The sequence below is a fragment of the Mustela putorius genome, unplaced genomic scaffold (genome assembly GCF_011764305.1).
Source record: "Mustela putorius furo isolate JIRA1106 unplaced genomic scaffold, ASM1176430v1.1 tig00003944_pilon_pilon_pilon, whole genome shotgun sequence".
Taxonomy (NCBI): Eukaryota; Metazoa; Chordata; class Mammalia; order Carnivora; family Mustelidae; genus Mustela; species Mustela putorius.
Genome location: NW_025422088.1, coordinates 1434930 through 1461510, shown reverse-complemented (window position 1 = coordinate 1461510; position 26581 = coordinate 1434930). Strand labels below are relative to the sequence as shown.

Here is a 26581-nt window from a genome sequence, read left to right as displayed (position 1 = left end):
TGATACGCTCTAGTTCCATCCATGTTGTTGCAAATGGCAAGATTTCATTTCTTTTGATGGCTGCATAGTATTCCATTGTGTATATATACCACATCTTCTTGATCCATTCATCTGTTGATGGACATCTAGGTTCTTTCCATAGTTTGGCTATTGTGGACATTGCTGCTATAAACATTCGGGTGCATGTGCCCCTTTGGATCACTACGTTTGTATCTTTAGGGTAAATACCCAATAGTGCACTTGCTGGGTCATAGGGCAGTTCTATTTTCAACATTTTGAGGAACCTCCATGCTGTTTTCCAGAGTGGCTGCACCAGCTTGCATTCCCACCAACAGTGTAGGAGGGTTCCCCTTTCTCTGCATCCTCTCCAGCATCTGTCATTTCGTGACTTGTTGATTTTAGCCATTCTGACTGGTGTGAGGTGATATCTCATTGTGGTTTTGATTTGTATTTCCCTGATGCCAAGTGATATGGAGCACTTTTTCATGTGTCTGTTGGCCATCTGGATGTCTTCTTTGCAGAAATGTCTGTTCATGTTCTCTGCCCATTTCTTGATTGGATTATTTGTTTTTTGGGTGTTGAGTTTGCTAAGTTCTTTATAGATTCTGGACACTAGTCCTTTATCTGATATGTCGTTTGCAAATATCTTCTCCCATTCTGTCAGTTGTCTTTTGATTTTGTTCACTGTTTCCTTTGCTGTGCAAAAGCTTTTGATCTTGATGAAATCCCAATAGTTCATTTTTGCCCTTGCTTCCCTTGCCTTTGGCGTTGTTCCTAGGAAGATGTTGCTGCGGCTGAGGTCGAAGAGGTTGCTGCCTGTGTTCTCCTCAAGGATTCCCAGAAATAGACCCTCAACTCTATGGTCAACTAATCTTCGACAAAGCAGGAAAGAATGTCCAATGGAAAAAAGACAGCCTCTTCAATAAATGGTGCTGGGAAAATTGGACAGCCACATGCAGAAAAATGAAATTGGACCATTTCCTTACACCACACACAAAAATAGACTCAAAATGGATGAAGGACCTCAATGTGAGAATGATAGTGACTTTTAAGACACTCTTTGCCCGCAGTACTTTACACAGTACCCACAAAAACAGATGATCAGCAACAACAGATAGTTAAGTGATCTCAGTTTGATAGCTGCAGTAACTCAGGCTTAGAGGCTTGTCAGCCCCTGGTCAACCATTAACGTTAAAAACCAAGAGACAAACTAAAAGTTTTCTGACACCAAAGTTTGTGATTTTTAAGGCAATACAAAGTAAGTCACTAAAAAGGCGCTCATGACAGAAAGAACTCCCAGGAACTTCCAAAATAGGGATTCTCCACTCGGTGGTGATCTTATAAATGCTATTAAATAACAACATCAACACCCTATAGAGGACCATTAAGGAAGGTTCCACTGTGGCTCAGAGTGTATACACTTGCATGATTATTGCACAAGACCTAAGCTGAAAACGGGCTTTAATATCTTATCTAGATAAGCGGCCCAGCCATAGAATTAGCACTCATATTGTAGTATTGATGCGAGAAGAGCACTGCAGTTGGCTTTAAAGACAAATTATTCAAAATTATAGTGCACACACTCTGTAAAGGAATACCGCTTATTACTAAAAATTTGCTACTGAACAAGGAATTACAAAGAATATTACAATGTGAGAAATCCTCACCTTTGATGTCTTCTAAACAAAGGTATGGGAGGCACTTAAAATTTTAGCTATTCCTTTACTTTTTACTCAAATGCCTTCTTTTCAGAGAAAGCATCTTTGGTCTTCTATTTAAAATTTTACACCCCATTACAGCACTGCCCACACTTCCTTTCACTGCCTTATTTTTTTTCTCCTTAGCACTTAATATCTAAATTATTGTATATATCTTAACATGTTTATATTTTGTCTATTTCTCCCATGTTATTAAGGGAGGGTATCTTAGTGAACAAATTAACAAAGCAGAGCCCTCTCACTTTGCAGACAGACAGAATGAGTAAAGATTTGCTCACTGATTTATCAGGCCTGGAATCAAAAGAATCTCCTAAAAAAAAAAATCTCCTAGTTTTTCTCATGTATAGGATGTTATTAGAACTCAGGCCTTTAACTGTAGGTAAAACCGCTATTATATTTAATTTGTGTCAAGGAACAGCAGGAATCAGCACACGAACCTACACAGAAATTTCAGAAATATCTGTGTGGATCTGATAAACAGGACAAATGGACCTGGAAAAATTTTGTTATCAAAAGAAACTGAGAAAATCCTTGAAATAGAATATGAAAAAGGAGAAAGGAGAGCAGACACATTGAATTTGACCTAAAAAAATTTAGGCATAGGAGAAGAAAGAGATTATCAGTGAAATGTGGAACCAGACACTCAAATTAACCAACGCTCAGGTTCACATGTGAGTCTTACAGAGCAGAAGAGAGTTGCAAATGAGCTTTTAAGTAAAACTGAAGGAACTGCTCCAATAAGATGACTAAAGTATTAGAGCATAAGCAGCAACCCTATAGTAAAATATGACAGAAAAATTAAAGAGGGAAATGGCAAGGAAGACATTCTTGTCTCTCTTGGCAACAAATTACCATGGTAACAGCTAGAGGGTCAAGTGCTTCAGCTAGGAGAGAAGATGGACACCTGGGTCCCAACAAACTTTCTCTTTAGTTTCACAATTACAAAGCAACAACCCTTTTAATATTTCCAGAAGAGAACTACATAGTCACTATCAGCCTGGATGCAGATACTTTATACTATAAACTGGATACCTGGTATGATGCAGATGACCTTATCTCTGGGTATATGAGCCTGTGCATGCATGTGTGTAGGTATGTGGTGAGGCTGGAAGTGGAGAACGAGTTTAAGGGAAGAAACAGAATTTATTCAGTATGTATATAAATGGCATTATACTTACACTATTTTGTTTTGGTGAAAGTTGATACTCTTTTTAAAAATATTTTCTTATTTATTTGACAGAGAGATCACAAGTAGGCAGAGAGAGATGGGGGTGGGTGGGAAGCAGGCTCCCCGCTGAGCAGAGAGCCCAATGCAGGGCTTGATCTCAAGACCCTGAGATCATGACCTGAGCCAAAGGCAGAGGCTTAACCCACTGAGCCACCCAGGCACCCCGAATGTCAGTAGTTTTGTAGATCTCTCCATTTTGTCTTGTTTTGGTTTGAGAGTCATTTGCAGGAGATGAGGAGCCAAGGTGGAGAGGCTTCAGAGAGGTTTCAATAAGAGTGTCATCTAATGAGTAAGAAAATTATTTAAAACAGTGCAAAGGAGACCCTCTCATTTATGTACATGTAGTCTTCCTTACTGCAAAAAAAATGGTGACATTGCCTAATTGGAGCAGAGGACAAAGTCATACCTTGAGAGAACAACTGATAACTAATCATCCCAAGGAATGTGTGGGAGGCAACCACCAAGTTAGTCCCAAGGATACTAGCCTCTTGGTATTTTCACCCTTTATAATTCCCGCCTGTTGTGTGTGGGTCACACTCCTATTGAATGCAGTCAGGTGGAAGTGATGGGTTCTGACTAGGAAACTAAGCCATAAAAGGCAACATGGAATTTCTTTCCTTCGCTCTCTTCCTCTCTCTCTTGCCATGCCATAGGGCAGCACTAGTGAACACATGTCAAGGAACCAAAGCCTCCAGCTTAGAATCAGTCAAGCCTGAGGTGCTACAAGCTCCCCACACCCACTCCTGATGCTTTGTTTGGGTTATAGGAGTCTCATAGCTAGAACCACCATGCTGAGCTGCTTGCAGATTCCTGACCTCAGAAACAGATATGAATGTTATTTTCAACCACTCGGTTTTAGAGTAATTTGTTGTGCAGTAACCATAATTAATACAAGGTCTAACCTAGATAAAAACATGGAAAATCTAGTAGAGATCATTAGACTGCACTGAGTTAGAAACTTCGTGTTCTGCCAAAACTTTCTATGAGTTGGGTCTGAAGTCCTCAAAAATGTATGTGTAATTCACTGTGGAGTTGAATTCTAAAGCTGAGTGGCTCAAACATTACTAGGAACCACCTGAGGATCTTGTTAAATAGAGAGGGTCATTCAAAACCCTGGGATGGAGCCTGAGAGTCGGCATTTTGAACAAGTTCCCAGGACTTACATATGCTACTGGCCCACAAACTATACTTTGAGTAATAAAGTTACAGGGCACATGGAAGAGTGACTGCCCGTGAAGACATAAATAAAACATTCAAATGGACATTGTTTATAGCCCCCAAAAGTCCTACAATCAAAAACATGGGAGTTCAAAGTCATCATGAATGGGATATTATTACAAATACAACCTCATTTTATGCTTATAGGCTGGTTAAACCTATTTCAACAGGTTTTATATAGAAAAAAAAAATTTGAAAGTTATCAAGTAGCTTCAGACCTGTGTTCCTGTTCCAGATATGTCTATATTTCTCTAAGGATGCATCACGAATAATCCTGTTCCAATATATGTAATACACTTTATATTAATACAAAGAGGTTGGAAATTCTCTAAGAATGTGGGCAAACAGACATTTTGGAATTAATCCAAAGAGATTTTAATGAACTATTTTCAAATGAAGAAAAAGTCTGAAGGAATATATGCACTTCTACCAAAACAAAACAAAAACAAAACAAAAAACAAACAAACAAAAACCTTAACCTATTTACAAACTTGACAATTTTTTTTTTTCTTCCTGAGACAGAAAACAAGATCTTCAATTTGAAAATCTTTCCTGTACCCTAGGCAGGTGTTTTGTTTGTTTATTCAAGTCATTTCTATCTCATTATCATTATAGCCTTCTCCTTTGTTTTTAAAACCATAAGTGACTCTTAATCTCACAAAACAAACTGAGGGTTGCTGGGGGGAGGGGGGTTGGGAGAAGGGGGTGGGATTATGGACATTGGGGTGGGTATGTGCTTTGGTGAGTGCTGTGAAGTGTGTAAACCTGGTGATTCACAGACCTGTACCCCTGGGGATAAAAATATATGTTTATAAAAAATAAAAAATTAAAAAAAAAGAACTATAAGGAAAAGAAAAAAAAAAGCATATTTTCAGCACTTTGCCCAACCACATTATCATTAAAACAGGAAGTACTTAGATTTTTCCCTTTGGTCCTGAATAGAAAAATTAAATTCCTTTTTGAGTTGTGCTTTTATCTTACCTACTAATTTTGAATCATTTACATTAGATGCCACCAATTGTGTAGCATATGCCTAAACAAACATATTATGTAATTTCCTTTACTGGTATTTACAGAGGATAGTTTCCGTCTGGTTTTGAGAAAGTTCCCTTAAAAATAATATATAAGGAATTAAATTGCATATGTCTTGGGTGCAGTTTAACTGGGTACTGCTTTTGCAATCTACAGCAGTGATGCCAGGATTTTTTTTTTTAACATTTCAAACTTTATTTAACTAAACTAGAAAAGGTAAAGCACCTATAAAATTATGATCACTGATTAATATCAAATCAGTTCAAATGCAAGCAAGGAGCTTAATATAGCAAAAATGAAGTGATGCTATTTATGTCTAAATTTTCAGTTAATTTATGTTCTTTGAACTGCTGATTGCCTTAAGAGAAGGAGAAATAAAAAATGTCTTCAATAAATCGCTTCATTTATCAAACAACCTGGTGTGTTGGAGTTTTGTGGCCAGCAGCCTAATGAGAATGAATGGTTTACAATCTTCTAGGACTGACCCACTTAGTCATTCACACCATCCATTGAATGGGAGACTGCTTCAGAAGTACAAGGTCACACCCTTGCCACAATTATTCTGTCTAATGAGGTATCATAAGATGTCTGCTGTTCAAAGGTGTGCGGTAAGGGCAGCTGAAGATAAAATATACGGTATCCTTGACTGAAGCATGGATATATACTCCTGAGTCCATCTTTGTCACAGTAGAAATTAAATTAAAAAAAAATGCCTCTTTAAGGAATCATTTGCACTTTAAAGAAGTAAAAGTGAAATGGATTTTACTTTCATGTTGTCAAGGAGTGGGGGGGAACAATACTCAGGAGAGTTTTGTTAGTTTTTTTTTCCCCAAAAAAAGCTCAATAACAGGTTGACTTAATTATTCAAATAATAACTTTTTACAGTAGATAATTAAGCCATATGTTAACCTCAGAATTTAAAATAACCAATTTACTTATATTGTATGGTTCTCCTCTAAATCCATACAGATACCATTTTCAGGAGAAAAAAAAATGAGGCTTAGGTCAAATCAAAGCATCCATTAACACTGTATTGTCTCTATAGAAATCCATAGACTATATTAATTATCTAGGCAGCTGATCTAAAGAAGTTTTTTTTTAATGTTAATTGCTCATTAAAGAAAATTAACGGTGAAAAGTAAATTAAAAATAAAAACAGAGATGAACTATAAAAGATAATTAGGCAATTTGCAACTAATTGAATAGCTTTACATGAATTTTCCCCCAAATAACCAATAATTACTTCCAAAAAAAGTTAGAAAAATCAGTGATAATTCAGTATAAACTATCTTGGCTTTAAATTTCTACAAAGTAAAGCAAATATAACTAGGACTTTTCAGAAAGCCATGTTTCCTTCGCAGTTGGCTCATCAGATAAACTTTGTCCACAGGGAATTTGGTTTTGTGTTTTGGCTTATTCTGCTGCGTATTATCTGAGTCATATCTATGCCTTAATTAAAAATTTCTCACATTATTTAATGCTTCTAAAACTATTTAAATTTGATTCAAGGATATTATTATATATTTCTATAATAAATTGAAATTAGAATTGGGCATGGGTGAATGATCTGCTTTAGCTGTTATCCAAAACCCACCTTAAAGAGCATTTTAAAATACCTTTTTTCTTTTTTTTCATAATGAACAAAATGGCTATTTTTATTCAACATAATGTTTCACAATTTCATCAAGATGAATGCACACATCATTAATTGTTCAGCAACAACCTTTACTGTATGCATATAAATATAAACTTATTGAAGTTGGTTTACCTTGTTGATTATTAACTGTTTCCAAATTGTGCATTCAACATTTCCATAACACTTTACAATCCTCCATCTTTATTTTACATTTTAAATAATAAGTCATTAACCAAAGTCCAAATTATTTACTTAGTTGTGTGCTAAAAGATTATTTTTAGAGTGACTTCTAACTCTTAAGTTTTCTGAAGTGAAGTCCAGCTTATCCCTTTGTCAGGCTGACTTAACTATTGGTATCTCCACAGTGTGTGATCACTAACATTGATTTAAGAATGAGTGATCCCTGAAGGCTTTCTTCCATTTTTGACACTGAGAATGTTTTACACAGTATGGATCCTCATATATCCTACAAGTGCCACTATATGAATAACAGAGTTCCGATATGTAATTGAAGAAATTGCTTCTGTATTACGAATTATTTGGTGTAACAAAAAAGTTTCCTCCACCAAATAAAGACTGTTTTCTCTTCTTTCCTGTTTTAGGGATTATTCCTATTTATGGTTTTCTTTCACACATCAGGGCTGGAGCCTAGATGAAGGTTCATCCAGAGCAATTATAGACCTGTCTCTGCTTGACATGGAGAATGCTGAAGAGATGAATTATCAATGACAAAGCCTTTTCATGTTGTTTACAAACAGTTTCTCTTCTCTTTGGTATGAATAAAGTTCTTTAATATGAATAAAGTTTAGTTCTACAGTTTTTCCTACATTTGTTCATTTGTTTAAAAAATGTTTACTGAAGTATAGTTGACAATATTACGTTAATTTCAGGTATAGAACATAGTGATTTCAAAACTCTATACCTTATGCTTTATTCACCACAGGAGTAGCTACCATCTGTCACCATACAATGCTATTGCAATATCATCGATTATATTCCCTATGCTGTACCTTTCATCCCTGTGACTTATTCATTACATAACTCTGACTACATAATTCCACTTTAAAATACTTTTTTCTGGGGATGGCTGGGTAGTTCAGTCAGTTAAGTGTCTGCCTTTGGTTCAGGTCATGATCCTGCAATCATGTCTTGCAGCTGGCTCCTTGCTCAGCAGGGTGCCTGCTTCTCCCTCTACCTGCCTCTCCCCCTGCTTATGCTGTCTGTCTGGCAAATAAATAAATAAAATACTTAAAAAATAATTTAAAAAATTAATTCTTTTTCTACAAACTACAGCTACTTTATTGGAGGAAAAAAATGCTAGCATACCAGAGCACTTTTGTCATAATAAATTTAAAACTTTAAAAATTAAGAACATAATATGATGATGTCATGTAATAAGCAGAAAAGTATATATACATTGGTTTAGCATATCATAATTTAGGACTATACAATCTAAAAGAAAAAGGACTACTTATTATCATTACTTCCACCTTTCTAGGCAAATGATTTACAGTATAGTTTTCAAAAATAATTTAAGCTACTTTCCTTTCAAGTAATTTTCTTGTAAGCTTCCATAATCACAGTCCCATGCATACAAATATACACGTTTACATGTTCATTTTCTGACTTAACCTTACACAAACTCATTAAAGTACATAAGAGGATATTTGCTTTACAATAAGAAAAGAGAAGTTTGCTGATATTAGTAACTGCCAATGGTCAAGAATCTAGTGATCAGTACAGCCTCAATATGATCTAAATTTGACTATTTCTAAAGCCTAGTTTCCTTATTGAAATGACTATTAAACAGCATATTTAAAAATAGTGAACTACTTATTTTGTAATCAAATTTATTATTTACAGAACATACACTGAACACAGAATGAAGAGGATGTTGTTAAAATTTCCAAAAAGCACTTAATTTTATACATATGCAACATGTAACATATATGTGATATATGTGTGTGTGTGTATGTTAATTTACTCACATTTACTGTGTGTCTGTCAAACACATGCACTAGATTTGGCTCTTATAGTCTGGCAATTATTAAGATAATTTTTTTTCCTAAAATGTGTGTGTGTGTGTGGTTATAAACAATGATAAATTTTTAAAGGCAATATAAAGTAAAAGGAAACAAAAAAATAAACATACATATGGAATATTTCCTATAGGTTTGCACAATATAATATGTACATTAGTTATTTTTATTAGGCAGAGCCATAATTAAATTTATCTATGACTCCAAATTGGTGTAATGATATACACCTTGAGGAGCTGGCAGATTATAATAAATGAAAAGCTGGTAGTCGAGAATGAAAGTTAAAGAAAAGATACTCATATATATGAGCATTGGCTGAACTCTGTAATTTGTTCAGAGTATTTTCATTTAATATTAAAAAAACATTCAGCTACATTGCAATGAACATGAGTATAACATCAACAAATTATGGAATTTTTGACTGGTAATAAAGACCAAGTCTTAGATAGTATTTGTAACTTTTGCCAACTAAATCAAATCAAATATGAAAAAACTTACAGGTGTTTTTAAGAGGGCTGCTCCAAAAAAAGCTAGAATTATTATGTAACTATCTTTGTATGCTGGTTATTAAGAGGCTTTCTCAAGGACACATAATAATCTTTGATTTTTTGTTAATATACATATCAAATGAGGTACCAAGGATTGCTCAAAGAAAACCATACTTAGTTATCAATAGCACAGATAATAAGGACATAAAGGGACTCCCCCAAAATTTCACCCCAAAATATGTTATTATTTGTTACCAAGACTGCCATTTAAATGTTTAACACGTGCACATGTTAAATAGTTTACTTATAGACTATAATTTTTTATTTGATTTTGTCTATCCAAAGCAAATTTATAATAATCTATACTTTGTATAAATACACTATTAGGATTTTAGTCTTAAAATGAATTTATTAAACTAATGCAATGATCTACCATTTTACCCATGAATAAAAACTGGCATTTTATTAACACTGAAATAGCAAATCCACAGAAATTGAGAAATGCAGTTGTATACATGTAATATCCTTTTTAAAATAATGCATGACTTGAAACTTTTTTAAGGAGTTAAAACTGCTCATTTTAGATTAGAAAATATTTTTAATTAAAGCACCCTGCACTTCAACAGCAAGTTCCATAATGTAACTGCAGTGGTAAGCAAAGATTTCATTAACTTTCACCAGAAGTCTCAGATTTAGGAATATCGACTGTAATTAGAAAAATTAAAGCTACACTTCAGAATTAATTGAAATTATTAAAGTGTTTACTCTTGCATTATTTACGGCTAGAATGTCAGCAAAAAGCCCTCTATACTTTCTCATAAGTAATTCTACAGTGCACATTAAGAACATAACATAACTTCCATTGAATATTGGGTCTTTCCAGGTGGGCCTGCTATAAGCTTTCAATTTATGCTGATTCTCTGGACAACTTCAAAATAATTCTTCTCTGGGAGTGCATGAAAGCTAATGCATTCCTGATGGATGGATGTGATGCAAGATGTAAGCATTTGCTGTCATCAGATCTACCAGCAGGATTCACCAGAAACCTAGATACTCTTATCAGACAACTGAACCAATGATAGAGTGATCAGCAAGACACAGACTGAGGTTCAGTTTTCTAAGAAAATTTTACAAAACCTGAAGAGACATAGATTATAACTATCAAGTATCAATTCTATGTTTTTATTAAGTCATTCCTCGAATTCATCTTAGACATTCTATTCAGTTGTACCAGAAATATTTTGTGTTTTGAATTTCCTAGCACAAAGTAGATGTGTCTTCAAAAAACTTTAACTTACTGTTCTAATTTAAAGTGAATAAGGCTCCACCCAGGATTTCTGCTTGGCATTCATTCACCCGGCAAGGAAATATTCATAAGCATGAAAAGAAAATGAAGATGAAGAAAGAACATTCTAACAACTGTCTTCCAAATGTTACTTTTTAAGTGATTCTCCACAGAAAATAAACCAAAAGTATACAAAAATCCACTCACACTCTTTATTGTACAGCAGTCGGGACTGTTGAGTTACCTGGATTCTGATTTTCACCTTTAATTCCATTAAAAAAAAAACAATTATAAGAATCTGTCATGGGACATCACAGCACCTCTTCTTCCGTATTAGTGAAATCAAATGCTTTGCATTAGATTTTTTTTCTAGATAACCCAAACTATGATATAGATGGCAAAACATCTAATCTACCTGTTCTAGATTCAAGAGGAAACGAGAACAGTGCAGGATATAAAGCGAAAAAAGGAAGATAATGTAAGCTAGCACCCAATTTTTGGTAAGATGGGGAGTGAGTGGGTAAGGCAGAGACTATTAATTCCTTCAACGTCTATTTTCCTCTTCCTCCTTTCAATGAGAGCAACTCCTAAATTTTAGCGAGGTGCATGACTACTCAGTTATGTCCTACATTCTCCAGCTTCTCATGATACCAGATAAGGCCATGCAACTAAATTAAATGGTATTAGAATAAAAATTCCTTCAAAGTAAAGCTATTTCCCTTAACTTCCTATCTATATATGATATAGATATGACATGCAGATGAAGGCAATTCTCTAGTTCATAGCTGAGCAACAAAATGGAAGAAGCCCATTTACATGAAAGCCCTTATGAAAACAGTGTTATCTCAGCAGGCTGGCCCATTCACCTTTGGACTATTAAGTGGGAAAAATAATTCTATTTCATTTCAGATACTCTGCTTTGGGATCTTATCATTACAGTAGCTTAGCCTGTAATCTAATTTATATAATGGTGAATGTTGTCTTTTAAAATCATAATTATTTGCTTTGCCACCAATTTATTTTTTGCAGAGTAGCATGTGGGTTAACAAGGACTTTAATTTTATTTGATTTTACATCAATTAGGAATCCTGATATATGATGCAAAATATAGGGGAAGGAAGGGTCTTAGAATTTTTATACTGGTTATCTCACAGAAAAAGACAAACAATTGATTACCAGGACAAATATTCCAAACTTTTTCTAAAGGTTGCTTATGAACATTTTATAATTTTCCAAACTATCCCACTGTCATGTGGCTGTTGAGTTACTTAATTAGAGAACTCAGTTCTAAGATCTGACAGAGATTGAAATAATTCAAGATTCTGTACTTCAATAAAAAGCCCTTTTCCCTTCAGTTCCGTGGTGTTTTTACCTATAACAGAACACCTTTATTCTTTCCTCTTCTACTCACAAGCTTTTCCCTCTGACTCCTCTCAGTCTTCTGACAGATTCCACTTAATAATAATAATTTTTAGTCACCAATACAAAGAAGCAGATTTCTCAGTATTATGAGTTCTTCAGATCACAGAAATATTTCAATATGGATAAAAATAAACATTTTCATAGTTAGTCACATTATTTTTGAATTGTGGTCTAAAGGTGTTCATGCAATATTTTCAAAGCAAAAATTAAAAATACTGAGATGGACACTGTGACTACATTACTTGCTTTATCTGATGATCTGATGATCTATCACTTTAAAATCTGGGCTACTCTCCTAAAAAAATCCAAATTTACTAACTTAAAATCAGTGATTTTTCAAACCATTATGTAAATGAATTTCATTTAGAAATAGTATCTATTTGGTAAATCTATAGAAAATTGCTCAGATATTATCAAAATATCCCCCAAAGGTTTTTTGGCTTCTTTCATAATAAGTATCAAGGCTATATTTAAAAAAATACATACTATTTCCCTATTTGAACTGCAACATTCTCTTTAAGACAGATTTCATGTTACGTACAATGCATGCCCCAAACCTAGAAAGTATACCCAAATTCTTAAGGTTGATGAGAGTAACTATATATGTGCCTTACTTAACAGATGTTACAGTAGCATCTCCCGCAACAAAGAGCTGGCACTCAGCCAAGCTATGAGCAGCAAAGCCTGTGCCTATGGGGGCTGGGCTATAGTAAGAAACCCACATAGTTCCAGGATGGTAAGCCAAGAAAGGCTGACCACTTTGGAGCTGGCAGAGGAAACACAACATAAAATTTTGTTAGAGATCATTACTTTGTATGGCAGATACTGGCTGCTGCTGGGAAGCAAAAACAAAACAAAACAAAAAAACAAAACACACACACACACACACAAAACCTGATCAATTTGTTGTTCAGAAGTAATGTAATAGGAGGTTCATCTTTGAGCAAAGCTAAAAAGCAATAGAAGTCCCTCAAAAGTTGGCATTCTATTGTATATGTCATTGGCTGTAAAGGATACTCAAGATACTCTGAAACAAGATTCAAAATTAATGTCTGAAGGACACATGCATATAACATTACAAAAATTTGAGACAGGTAAAGCAGTTATAAATCTCCATCATCATTCTTTTCATCATAAGCCACTTAAATTACTCAATTTTTAACTTCAAGGTATTTATACATTTATTATAGAATACATGAGCTGGTGGAGAGGCAAGAATAAAAGATAAAAAGACTGTTTGCAGTAGAAATTATAAAGGTCCCTTTACACATCATCGAAATTTCTTCTGAACATTATACTTCTTTCAGTAAGGAATCTTTTAAATGTTTTAAGCATAATCAGTTTTGCATTAAAAAAAAAAACAAAACAAAATCTTTTGGTGGCAGGGAAAAGAATAGAAATGAAGCAAAGTCATATAGGTAAGATTTGTTCTATGGACTGAATGCTTGTGTCCTCCCAAACTTTGTATATTGTAAACCTATTGGATGGTAAGTGGAGGGAAGAATTTTAGGATGTGATTAAATCGTGGAGGTAGAACACTCATGAATGGAATTTGTGCTCTTATAAGGAATCGGCAGACGGCTCCCTTGCTTCTTCTGCCATGTGATAACACAGCAACAAGAAGACTGCATATCAGTCAGGAAATGGACTCTCACTAGATACAAAATCTGCCAGTACCTTGATCTCACACTTTCCAGGCTCCAGAACAGTGAGAAATAAATTTGTTTTTATAAGCTGCTCAGTCTATGGTGTTTTCCTTATAGCAGTTCAAATGGATTGCAATAATTTGGTAAGACTCTGAAGCAAAGTTACAGCCAGGGGAAAGATTTGATTAAAAAAATAAAATAAATAAAAAGTGGACTTCACAGAGCTTAGTGACTGAGAGATATCATTTTACAATAAGACTCCCACAGAACTAAGTGTGGATACTGTCACAAATTTGATGAGACAATCTAGACTTCTAAAATCTTTACTCACTTCAGTTTGCAAATTTTGCTTATTTTAGCTAATTACCAGTACTTATTACATTTGTTTGCCTTTGGAGACCCAATCTGAGATATGTTGCTCTACTCAGATCATTAATCCAAATTAAGTGTGTATAATGAGTATATTATATTTCAAGAATAATTGGGACCACCTGTTTAAAAACACTGAACCTAAAGATTATGTCTTCCTTCTTTGTAAATTGCAAGAAATAAAAAGGTATTGTTGCCAATGTATAAAACATTTTGAAGCTTCTTTGTTTCTCATTCTTGACCATTATTCCTCTTACAAGTATTTCAATGACAAGAGGCCAAAACCTAGCTTGTAACACACATTTTAACAGTTTAGCAGTTCTGTGAAGGTCTCCAGTGGACAAGTTTGTATCATAAAACTGCCCAGGCTGTCACCTTTTCCACTCCTCAATTCTCATTTACACCTGAAAATGCACTGAATTTTCTTGGTAATTAATCAGACCTTAGGAAGACCCCTGGGGGGGGGGGTGTTAAAAGATAATCCAATCAGCCTTCACTAAGTGCTTCTCTATCTTTCACACCTGCAAGGAAGAGGTTTGAACCTCTTGAAATAAGAGTCATAAAACAACTTTAACTTTCTGTTTTTAGTATTATGTATTTCTCCAGCATAGCAAAAGAAAAAAGAACAATTTTTGTATGTGTTTTGCCATCTTGTGGTATTAAATAAAATTATAATTTGACAAACATATACCTAAGACATAAGAAGTGTTGATTCCATAAGCTAAGAAAGAGCAAAGCTAATGTTTTACTTTGTCTGATTTTTAAAACATCACACAGCATTTCTGATGCTTTCACAGAACATCAAAGAAATGTCTCATGTCCTGTCAAAATTAGGGCACCAGATTTCCATCAATATGCATTGATCATTTGTCATATATTAGAAACCCAATAATTGTTTACTGAGGATCACTTTATTCAAGCTTTCTTTGGTGAATATAGAGGCAATGGGGGGCGCCTGGGTGGCTCAGTGGGTTAAGCCGCTGCCTTCGGCTCAGGTCATGATCTCAGGGTCCTGGGATCGAGTCCCACATCGGGCTCTCTGCTCAGCGGGGAGCCTGCTTCCCTCTCTCTCTCTCTCTCTCTCTCTGCCTGCCTCTCCATTTACTTGTGATCTCTCTCTGTCAAATAAATAAATAAAATCTTTAAAAAAATATAGAGGTAATGGTTTAACTTTTGCATTCTTATAATCTGAAGACTAAATTATGATTTACATTGTTAACTCATATTCCTTCCTTTTTTTCAGTTTCAAGTAAGCTGCATACTAAAATTTTAGAAATTTGATTGATACACCAGGAAAAAAATAAACAAATAAAAGTAGTTATAAAAGTAGTTTACTATCACAATTAAATTAAATTTACAACAAATTTAACCAAATGTGATGCAATTTAGTAAATAATACTCATACCACATGGCAAGGAAGAATAAGTAGTAAGAGTTCATACAAATAATTATAATTAAGATGACTCTTACAGGATCAATTTTTGGCTTTCCTCTTCTCAGTTATTTCTTCAGTGCTTATGATTAGTATTCCTTACTTTATACTTTGCATGAGTTAGTTATGCCAGTCTCATTTCAGTATTATGGCAAATGTGTATCAAAATGCTCTGAATAATATCCACTGACTGATAAGTCCCTTTTGACTCTGAATTTAATTCCACAGTGCACCCAAAGCTCATCTTCCCTGCCTTTGCGTTGCTATTCTGCTATGCCTTTTACACAGCACAAAGATACTCAAGCATCTTAGCTGATTGTCAAAAAGTATGGCTCTTGGTCACCAGTCACCAAATACAGCAAGGTGTGTAAAACAGTTGACACAGCATAAAATCTTGTCCAGGAAGCTACAAAGGCCTGAGTAGTGCGAACCGAACCACTTGGATCAATTTATTCCTGGGAAGGGCCCTGAGGTTGGAGAGGTACACCAGGGAAAAGCAAAGAGCACATCAGGTTCTCTGTCTACAGATCAAATACTTCCAAAGACGAAAAGGAATACACTCAAAAGCATTTGTGTCATGCTTACCCACTAACTTTGGAAACAGCTATGTGAAGATAGATTGCCTTGATGTGTCTTGTCCCTGCCTTTTTCCCCTCAACAACACTTTCACAGTGTTCTATTCGTGTGTATTATTTACTGATGATAACTTGTGTTTGTTTCATTTGAAAAGAATTGTATGCATTAGGGATGCCTGGGTGGCTCAGTGGGTTAAGCCTCTACCTTCAGCTCAGGTCATGATCTCAGGGTACCAGGATCCAGCCCCTGCACAGGCTCTCTGCTCAGTGGGGAGCCTGCTTTCCCTTCTCTCTCTGCCTGCTTCTCTGCCTGCTTGTGATCTCTCTCTCTCTCTCTTTAATAAATAAATAAAATCTTTGAAGAGAAAAGAAAAAAATTGTGTTATATAAGCACAACTGGGATCCCTCTTTTTCCACATTTGATATACAGAACCTATGGAATTCCTTTTGCATACTAATGTACATCTAGGAAAACATATAAGCCAGCATGTCAAAATATCAATATGGCAAAGTGGTTTAAAATGTGGGATCTAAGTCAGAGGGCACAGGTGCTGCGTTTGATATGCTACCTTGGGCAAGTTTACTTACCTTCTATGTACTTTAGTTTCCTTATCTGCAAATTAAAGATAATAACTGTACTAACTTCACAGGGCTAATGCGGGAATAAATGCGTTAATGCATGTAAAGCATTTAAAATAATGACTGGCATAATATAAAAATAAAATAATGACTGATATATAATAAAACCAATCAATGTAACCTAGTATAATTACCTCTATCTGAAGATATTTTCAGGGTTCATGAGAAGATACTATGGGGGAAAAAAAAAAGGCCAAAAAACCCCAAAAGAAAAATAAGATGCTGAGGCCATCTCTGATGAGGAAAAAATTTGTTTCCTTCTTTGAGTGTCATCTTAAGAAGTGATAGACTATTCATGTAATGCAGATTGTTTTATCAATGAGAGGGTCGAACTCAAAAGGAAATGTACACTACAAACAAAGGCAATATCTATTTAAAAATCTTAATAGCATATACTTTCATACACTCATGTGCTCAATAGAGTCATTCCTATGTAATTACAACACCGGGTTCGCATTTAGGATAAAGGAAATGGGTGGATAAGGGAAACTTGGCAGTAGAAACAGAAATGAGAAGAGATATGCCTGTCAAATAAGAGGCAAAAGAAGTCTGCCCTTAGGGTGAACCATATGATCTCTTCTGACCTAGCCTCCTAAAGGGATTGATCTCCAGGTTCACATTACATAAGATTTCACACCCAGTTATTCTAGGATATTACCTAAAATTCCTTTCTCTAAAAAAAGTGTGAATATGTGTGTATACCTGTGTGTGTACACTGTATATAACATACATACTGTTTATATATTACAATTAGAATAATTCTTATGATGCACTCCTTCCAAAAGCCAGTAATTATCAATGTGTTTTAGCCAATGTGTAACTTATGTTATTAAGTTCCCACAATATAAAAGGCACATCAGAAGGTAGGAAGGTTTCAAGCCCCTAAAAGACAACAGGAAGTCATGCCTTCCTGAGAGGCCGGGAAATGGGACACTGAAGTGCTGAATTCAGTCCTTGAGAGCACACAGTTCTACCGCAAAAAAGCCCTATTGTATTTAACCATACAGGTATAAATGATGAGGATAAGCCATGTCTTACAGAGCTAACCACAGATGTATCCTAGGAGGAAACAAATGGATAGCACATATGACACAGAATGAACACATCCATTCACAGGAGAAGCCACCGGACATCCTTACACACTAAAATGCAAACAATGATCCATTGAAGAAAATACCATGGATACATATTAATCAAGAACTAATTGAGTATATTATATAATATAATGGGAAATAACAAATGGTGGGGAAATTTTCCTCTTTTTGATGTACAAAGCCCAGCATTAAAGTATAGAAATACAAAAGAGCCTTTGAGAGTGAAAAAATATATTATATTGGCACTCTTTTTCAAACATTCCTGTTTAAGTTGTATAAACAATGAAACTTTGATAAGGTTTTTAGAGGGAATACAAAGGGAAACCCTTTAAAATTAAGTCAGAAATGTTTACTTATTCTAGAGAAATCAAAAGGAAATTTGGGTAATTTTTTTAACTCCAAATATACATAAATTCCAACTAAGTTTCTAAAAATTTAAATCACACTTTTGACTTCTTGTTTGGTTACATGATCCAATTTACATATTATAAGACCTTTTATGAAAATAACACACAAATCAAAATGTATAGGCAGAATTTCCTCTCTTTTCTCTGTCCTCTGTCCTTAGGAAACCAATGCACTTCTATGATGCTTTGGTTATAGCTAGAATAACATGAACCTTGACTTTAACTTGTGTTATAGCTTATGAATTTGGAAATATCAGAAATTGATCATTAGTTTGTGAACTACTACAGTGGTCTGGAGATTTAATGCGGCCTCTGGTATCTTGTAGGTATGAGGATGGTATAATGATATGCTTGTCATGCCTTACTGCTTTTCTAGAACTGTGGAGAGTGAGGCGCCTGAAGAATCTGAAGAATTAGCATTGCAGCAATACAGCTTGGAAGATGATGAAGGGTGTCCATTAATTCCAGTGGAATACAGTGTAGCCTACAGCGGCTAAATAAGCAACAAGGATTCCACTTGGCTTCCATATGAGACGGCTTTGACTCAGGATGACAGTGAATGAGAGGAGAAAAATGGCAAAAGAAGGCTTGTAGCTGGAAAATTTTCTGTGAGTTAAACAGGAAGATTCTTTGGGGGAAATTCTATTTTCTCCATGGAATTAAAATAAAATCTTAATAATGGGGAAATGTTTCATAAGAATATAGGATGGTCACAAGTTAGGCAGCTTTATATTGCTAGCTTCAGAGTGTTTTACTTAGCACTGCTTGGTACAAGAAAGACTGAATAAATATTTGGGGACCAAATAATATGTTGTATACCCCTAAATACAAATAATATGTTGCATATCCCTGCATATAAGTTATGAAACAGAAGAGAATGTAACTTCCAGGAGTAGAAATATGGCTACGATACCTGAATTACTGTCCTGTCCTTAATTTCTGTGACAAAATCCAATGAAGACATAATGAAGATCATAAACGGATAAACTGACCTTCTCCATGGCTTCAGATGAGACAAGGTAACAATCGCATACACTGAAAGTACGGTGCAAATTAGTAAGAGTCAGATTCCTTGTTAATTTGATGGCCAATTACCCCAAAGTGAAAAGTTGTATCTCTGATTTTGAAACCCATTTGTGGGGGGGAAAAAAGGTGGAATACCACATCTAGGGCAAGATTAACAAGTCTGTCATTCTTCATCCTCTCCCCTCTTCATCCTTTATCTTACTGTAGGTCACTACATCCTTTGTTCTACCGTAGGTCACTATACTGGGACAACATTTCAGGAAGAGAAACTTGTATGAGTATTTTTCTGCCTTGGACAAGTGACCTTGACCACTTCATTTAAAAAGAGAAAACATTCAGGCACCTGGGTGGCTCAGTTGGTTGAGCGACTGCCTTCGTTCGGCTCAGCATGATCCCAGACTTCCAGGATTGAGTCCCACATTGGGCTCCCGCCTCCTTGGGGAGTCTGCTTCTCCCTCTGACCTTCTCTCTCATGCTCTCTCTCACTCATTCTCTCTCAAATAAATAAATAAAATCTTAAAAAAGTAAAAAAGAGGAAGCATTCTATTGCTTTTGCTTATTTTTTTCTGCTTCTGTTTTCTAAATTGACCTTTCTTGAAATTGGAAGGAAGCTATGTTCTAGACCTTTGTCCTAAGCTACCAGGTCCATCTAACCAAAAGAGCAGGAGTATATCCTGCAATACAAATTCCACAGTGTATGTAATTAAGCAGGTAAGTAGTAAAAAGGAATATGTGCACTCAGACTTGCCTGACTTTGTTTTCTCATGTAGCTGTTGATGGGCCCTCTTTTTAATACAAACTACACTTAAGAAACATAACTTTGGATTTTTTAGAAAAGTATAATTCACAAGAGTCGCAATAGAATAAACGCATTAAAAGACTTTCATAGCAGATTTGTTAAATAATTACATGTTTAAAAGGAATTTTATAAAATTCGCTAATTCTCTGTTTAAGTGTAACAGTTTTATTGTTCCCTTACAAAGTAAATCAAATATGCAATGAATTATAACAAGGTATTCAAGTTAAAATAGTACATTTAATTTAATATGAGGTTAATAATGGCAGCTTTTAGGTAACTAACCATGTCATAATCAAATTGATTTTTTTCCTTTTCTTTTTTAGCACCTAATGTAAGTACATATACCAAACCAGGTAAATAAAGTCTGTAATAATAAATGTGAAAAAACAGCAATTATGTTCTCTTTAATTCTATAATCTCAATCTTGAGAATATTTTATTATAATGTGGTATTTGGAAAATATGTGGGCTTATTAAACTAGGCAAGATATTGGTAATATGGTATACTGTTGAACTTACATTTAAGAATCAGAGAGAAATTTGATATTTTACACCCTAATATATATTATCTGTCTTTGATTATTCAATTATGATACATATACTTCTAAAATTTTAAGTGCACCATTTTCACTAAGTTCCATCTTGAACACCTGTGCTTAAATACACATGTGCACAGGCACACAACCAAACACACAAAACAGAAAGCAAATATACTCTCTAATTAAACAGCTAAAGAGGAAAGACTGGACACACTGATTTTCTTAGAGGAGAAAAATTTTCAAATTTCATCAATTAAAAACGTGATTTCTATGTAAGAATACAATCTTGGTTTTCTATAAGAAAAGCAAGTACCCAAAATTAACATTGTATATATTATTTCTGTGTCCATTTTCCATGACTAGAAGCTTTGTCATTATAAAATCTTTTTAGATAAATGATTGTATTATACATCACCAATTGGAATTTTCGTATTGATAATTTACTAACAGGTATACATTATTGTCTATATATTTACTTGTCAGTGTGTCATCTTAGATACTACTGCTTTGTGAGGTAAAACCTCTATGTGAACTTGGGAAGTATATGTCACATTTATAGTTTTTAACCTCCAAAGTCTTCAGTTTCCTCTTTAAAATACAGGGGCTGAAATGAATTTTTATGCGGTTACTTCTAGCAGGGACAGTCTATAACATGTATCTCAGGGAAATAAAAACAGTATATTTAAATTGTGCATGTTTATCTAAACATGATATTGTAAAATAGAATATATAATAAACTAAGAGGAGAAAAAAGGAAGTCAAAGGACACTTAGCAATTTCTTTTATTTTTATCTTCTCATACCCTTTTGGTATTAAATACAGGAACAAGTCCAAACATACTTGCTTATATAATATTTTTTCAGTAGAGAGTGCAACGGGTGGTTTAGAAGAATTTTAGTCCACTCCCTTCCTTCCATACTCTCCATCCTCCTCTTCCACATAAACATTTTAATCCACATAGCAGTAGGGTCCAGTCACCTCCAATATGGCTTAGGGACAATTTCCTTAATCCTTCCCCAAACAAGTTGGCTGCCACAACTTCTCTTTGGGTTCTATGGTGGAGAGTAGTCTAACAATTTGCTAAATGCTACTATTAATTATATTACTAGTTATATTATCTTGTTCCATGAGATTTTGGAATTAAAACCTCAGATTGTAGGTGAATTTCTCTACTGGACAAAGGAGAAAACCCCGGAGAAAACCCATAGAGTCCAAGTTACCTCCCTGGAGTCACACTGCCAATTATAAAGATGAGAGAAAGACTCAAAACCTTTGATTCTACAATCATATAAGTGTTCACCTAATGGACAATATTCATTTTTTATTCTTCATTCATTTTCTTTCATTCAACACATTTTTAAGGAGTTTGAAAAAAAGCATAACTATTACTGCAAGTACAGTTAACTTCCACATTGATTCTACCAGTGGAAATTCATTTATTCCACTGAATGCCAAATTGCTTTTGAATAGCCTGATTAAAACCCAGTGAACTGACAGTAGTCATAAAAATTTTGCACTTAAATATCTAAGGAGATAAATTCAAATGGTACTCAATTTACAAAATCCTACTCATCCAGTTTTCAATATAACTCTTAAATTAGTATTATTAAATATATACTATCATATAATTTCCATTGTTAAAGTTTATTAAATTCAGTATAAGTGTAAGTTCAAAATAATATTACAGAAATTATTTCTCCAAACAACAGAGGAATCTTGAAATAAAGTTATTTGTTTTATTAAATGTGAGAGATGCATATTGATATATTCAATTAGACAATTTTGAAAATCACTTTTTTTTAGAAATTTCTAAAAACAGAAGTCATTTGGTAAGTAAGTTTAAAATGTATAGTATTTATTTTAGGTTACCTGTTTTCAAATCACTACATAAAATCCATCCATTTCCCACCTTCACCTATAATCCAGTCTCAGAAATGCAAAGATATTGGAAAGTTAATCAGTGATACACCTCTAACTGCAAAACAATTTACCCACTGGTAACCATAATTGTCATGTGTACTATTAGCCATTCCCAAAATTTTAACAGAGTATCTACCTAATATTTAAACTGTTTTTACACTTAATATTACTAAAAAGAAACGTCCTTTGCACTTGCAGTTTGCATCCACACCCAAAAGGTAATACACAGGAGAGATAGAATGCCATTCCATTGAAGGAAAAACAAAATTTTTATACTTCAGCCTCTTAGTATTACATTTAATTAACAATATTTTACTTTCTTAATCATTTTAAGTAAATAGCAATCATATGTATCCAAAGGACTCTAAAATATAAGATCATGTGTTCCATGAAATCATCTTTACGTTACTACAGTTACAGAACTAGACCTGTAAAATCTATGTTATTATTAAAGGAAAAGAAAAGTATATTTGCCTTCACCAACTGCAACTGTAAGCAAATGCAGGTATACAGCACTTTATTAGTAAGAACTCCTTTAGTAAGCACACGTTAGAGGAATTAATCATTCATTCCCTGCAGACTGCTTATGTATTTCATAGGGCCATTATCTGATCTGAATAACAAGAACAATTGCATAATAAAACACATAACTGCTGACACTAGCAACTTTCTTTTTTCAACTTTAAAGTTGCAACCATCTCTGTATCTCATAGAAAACTGGTGACAAAAAAAAAAAAAAAAGAAAGAAAAGAAAGAAAGAAAGAAAAGAAAAAGAGAGAGAGAGAGAAAGAAAAATAACAAAACAAATCCTGACAATCTAATCACCCCATCCAGTTTTGACTTTTTTGAAAGTGATCAAATATGATATTTGCAAGCTTGACTAGAAATAGTTTTAATTCAGGCTATCTTCCTTAGCACTATAACATAATTAGAGCACAGGCAGAATGTGTGTCATATTAATTTTCATGTTAATTGTAAATCTTTGCTTTCAGAAATTTGAATAGGATCAACAATCCTACCATGTCTTTTCTACTGTGGAAAATGTGTCCTATGATAATATATGTAATAACATGATTGAACCACTTTTAAAATTGGGACTTCAATACACTCTTACCTTTTATTTTTCAATAACTTCTTTTAAAACATCAGATATCTTTTTGGATATTTGAGGTCACAAATAAGTAGAGGTCATATGCTTTACAAATCTGATCAAGCATGGTTTAATTTTAAATTATTTAATTTCATTTTAAACCAATAGCAGAGATGGCCGCTGAGAATAGCAATACCTCTCAGAGAACCCATATGGATAGAAAATAAAGTAATATACAAAAAACAATGACATATCTTTCCCAAATGATTTCCATATATTATAACTTTATATCAAGAAATTCATCAACTATTCTACTGCTATTTCATTACCTTAAAAACTTATGTCTCAAGATATTCAGAGCTTTTGACATTGAAGAACCATAGCAACTCTAAAAGAGCTTTCCTTTTTTAAAACCATTGTACATTAGTTTACTCTTAAAATTTAAAAAAATCAATGCCAAATGAATATTGCCACTTTTACATACACATTTGAGTAAATATAAAGGTAGCATTTTTTTCTACTTTATTATTATCATCACTTAAATATAAGAGAGCCCTTAGGTATTATTTGATGGTAAGGTGTTCTGTTGAAATATATATATCTGCAAGATAAGTGGCTTTAATTTTCAATCTGGTTCATAACTCTTAAAGACATTTGCTTGTAAGAGTGCTTTACACTGAGACAGAAAATAGAAAGTTAAAGATAAAACAAACTTTCTAAATTACTGTTCCACTCTAGTCAGCATGAATGCTATTATGTCAGAGAACTTTGGCTTTGTTAAAAATCAGCTCTGTTGTATCTAAATTGCAATTCCTACTGTATCTACTGTATATGTAACAATGTAAGAAGAATTAGATTCCGAGTCCATTTGGCAGTAATAAAGAAAAAAAATGCTGAAATGTTATTGATTCTCTCTTTCTTGTGCAAAACAAACTGACTCAACTATATTTTTACTGACCTAACGCAAAGGTTTTGTTTAGATATTACAAAATGCTGACAAATGTTAGACCATCGTTTATTCTTTTTAAATATATCATTAACCCCTTCACAGAAAAACGAAGAGTGTCCTACTTGTTTTTACAGAAATGCTGCAGCTACTGACATGGTGATGTTAGCCCCAAGAGGAATACTGCCTGCAAAAGTTTTTGATGCAGAGATATTCAGCCCTAGGAGACACCTTAAGCCTGTCACTGGCTGCTGAGCCCCTGTCACAGTTCATAACCTGCTGTGTCAAAGTCACAGCCTCAGCTCCTACCCTCTCCAAAGCATTTTTCACATTCCCTCTCCAAATTAATTTCATCAAAATTATCCAAACTAGCCCAGTTCCAGGATTTTCTTCCACATCTCATCTACCCACAAGTAGTAGAAACCTCAACAGGATTTTCTCCCGGTCTTTCAAATCATCTTTATTAACTTTCCCTTGACCCAATTTTTTGGCAAGCTGTCTTCAGGACTCAAGATAAAGCAAGCAACCAAGTGAAGTCAGGGAAGGATGGGAGTTGGTGTGGATTAAGGCTGGGGTGGAAGGTAGCAGGAGGAGGGAACCAGGTTAGAATTCTCCAGCTTTTTCTAGGTAATCATCCTTAAATCTTAGAACCAACCAACGTTTCACAAGCCAGGCTCCCAACATCTCTTGAACAATAAACGTTTAAAAATCAGATCCCCAGTAAGGTTTCTCCCACTTTAGTCTTCTCAATGCCCTTAAAAGAAAAAAAAAAAAAAAAAAAAAAAAGAAAGAAAGAAAGAAAGAAAAAAAAAAATGCTTAGCAAACCACTTCTCAATTAAGAACTAGTTAAGTTATATAAGTCAACTTCGTCCCCGGTAAAACGAACTGTGTCCATAACATCCGAAGGGAGAGCATCCAGCATACGCCTCACTTGAGAGAAAAGAAATACAAAAGCACAGTTTACTTACTAAAGCAGCCGCTCCAGTCCTCCTTGGAAACCCTGAGGAGTCTTCTCTTTTCTTTCCTCCCAGTCAAATAAAGAACTGTCTTTCCATTCCACACAGGCCCCGAATAAACTGCAAGAAAGGACAGCACATGCACAGCAGCCCGTCGGGCTTTGGCTTGGGTAGGGTGCTTCGAGCGCTGCTTGTTTCGAAAGTGGGACCTTCTTTTCCGGAGGGAGGGGGCAACGACCGAAGAAAACAAGGGCGCTCCGAGAGCTGGCTTGGGTCGTGCAAATTATTCTGAAGGCAAAGTACCTGCGCTCTCCCCGCCGAGGCTGCCTGTCAGCGGCGCGCGAGGGGAGGAGGCGGCGGAGGAGGAGCAGCGGGAGGGCTCCGGCTGGGAGGGGACCGCCGGGTGGGGGGAGACCGCCGGGTGGGGGGAGGCCGCCGGGCGGCCGGCCGAGCTGCCGCCGAGACCGCGAGGAGGCGAGCCGCTGTCAGGGCGAGGCGCTGCCCCACGCGCTCGGGCCGCCGGGTGCGGGTGCGGGTGCGGGCGCGGATGCGAGCGCGGGCGCGGCGGGGCGGGGAGCGGAGGCTCCGAGCATCTCCCGGCCGCTCCCGCACTCGCTCTCTGGCTCGCGCTCCCTCTTCCTCCCGCTCGCACACACAGGCACACACCCCACGTCTCCAGTAGCAGCCGCTCGGCCGCACGCACTCACCTGCATTTCCTTAACGAGCCACTTGATGGCTGCCAGCGGCGTAGGCCCGGCTCTGACGGGCGGGAGTCGGGGCGGGGAGGACGTGGCGCGGGATGTTCCGAGCGCCGGCTGCCGTGCGGGCGGGCGAGCCGGGGCGGGAGGAGGGGGACACTGGGAGGCGACCCCGAGCTGCCCGGGCGCGGCCGAGCTGACCCCGCGACCCAGAGGCCGTGGCATGCCCCCGGGGCTCCGGGAGAAAGCCGTGCGCGCGGGGAGAGGAGGCTCTTCCCGACCACTAAAGCCACAGAGGACTGGTCCAGGTGTAGATCCCGGTGGCGCTTCTTCAGGTGTTTGCGTGCTTTTGGTTATTTCGGTGTGTGTGTTTGTTTGG

General features: G+C 35.7%; 1 protein-coding gene across 43 annotated transcripts in view; it reads right to left on the bottom strand.

The window, feature by feature from the left end:
* Positions 1 to 25927, bottom strand: part of PTPRD (protein tyrosine phosphatase receptor type D) — a 2277302-nt gene extending 2251375 nt beyond the window's left edge. For 17 of the 43 annotated variants that reach the window (XM_045069800.1, XM_045069793.1, XM_045069804.1 and 14 more), the window contains exon 1: positions 25517 to 25870. The gene's annotated coding sequence lies outside the window, so the exon portion shown is untranslated. Of the gene's footprint in view, positions 1 to 25516 lie in introns of all 43 variants that reach the window. The other 26 variants (XM_045069785.1, XM_045069791.1, XM_045069803.1 and 23 more) reach the window with 6 other exon arrangements.
* Positions 25928 to 26581: the final 654 nt, after the last annotated feature.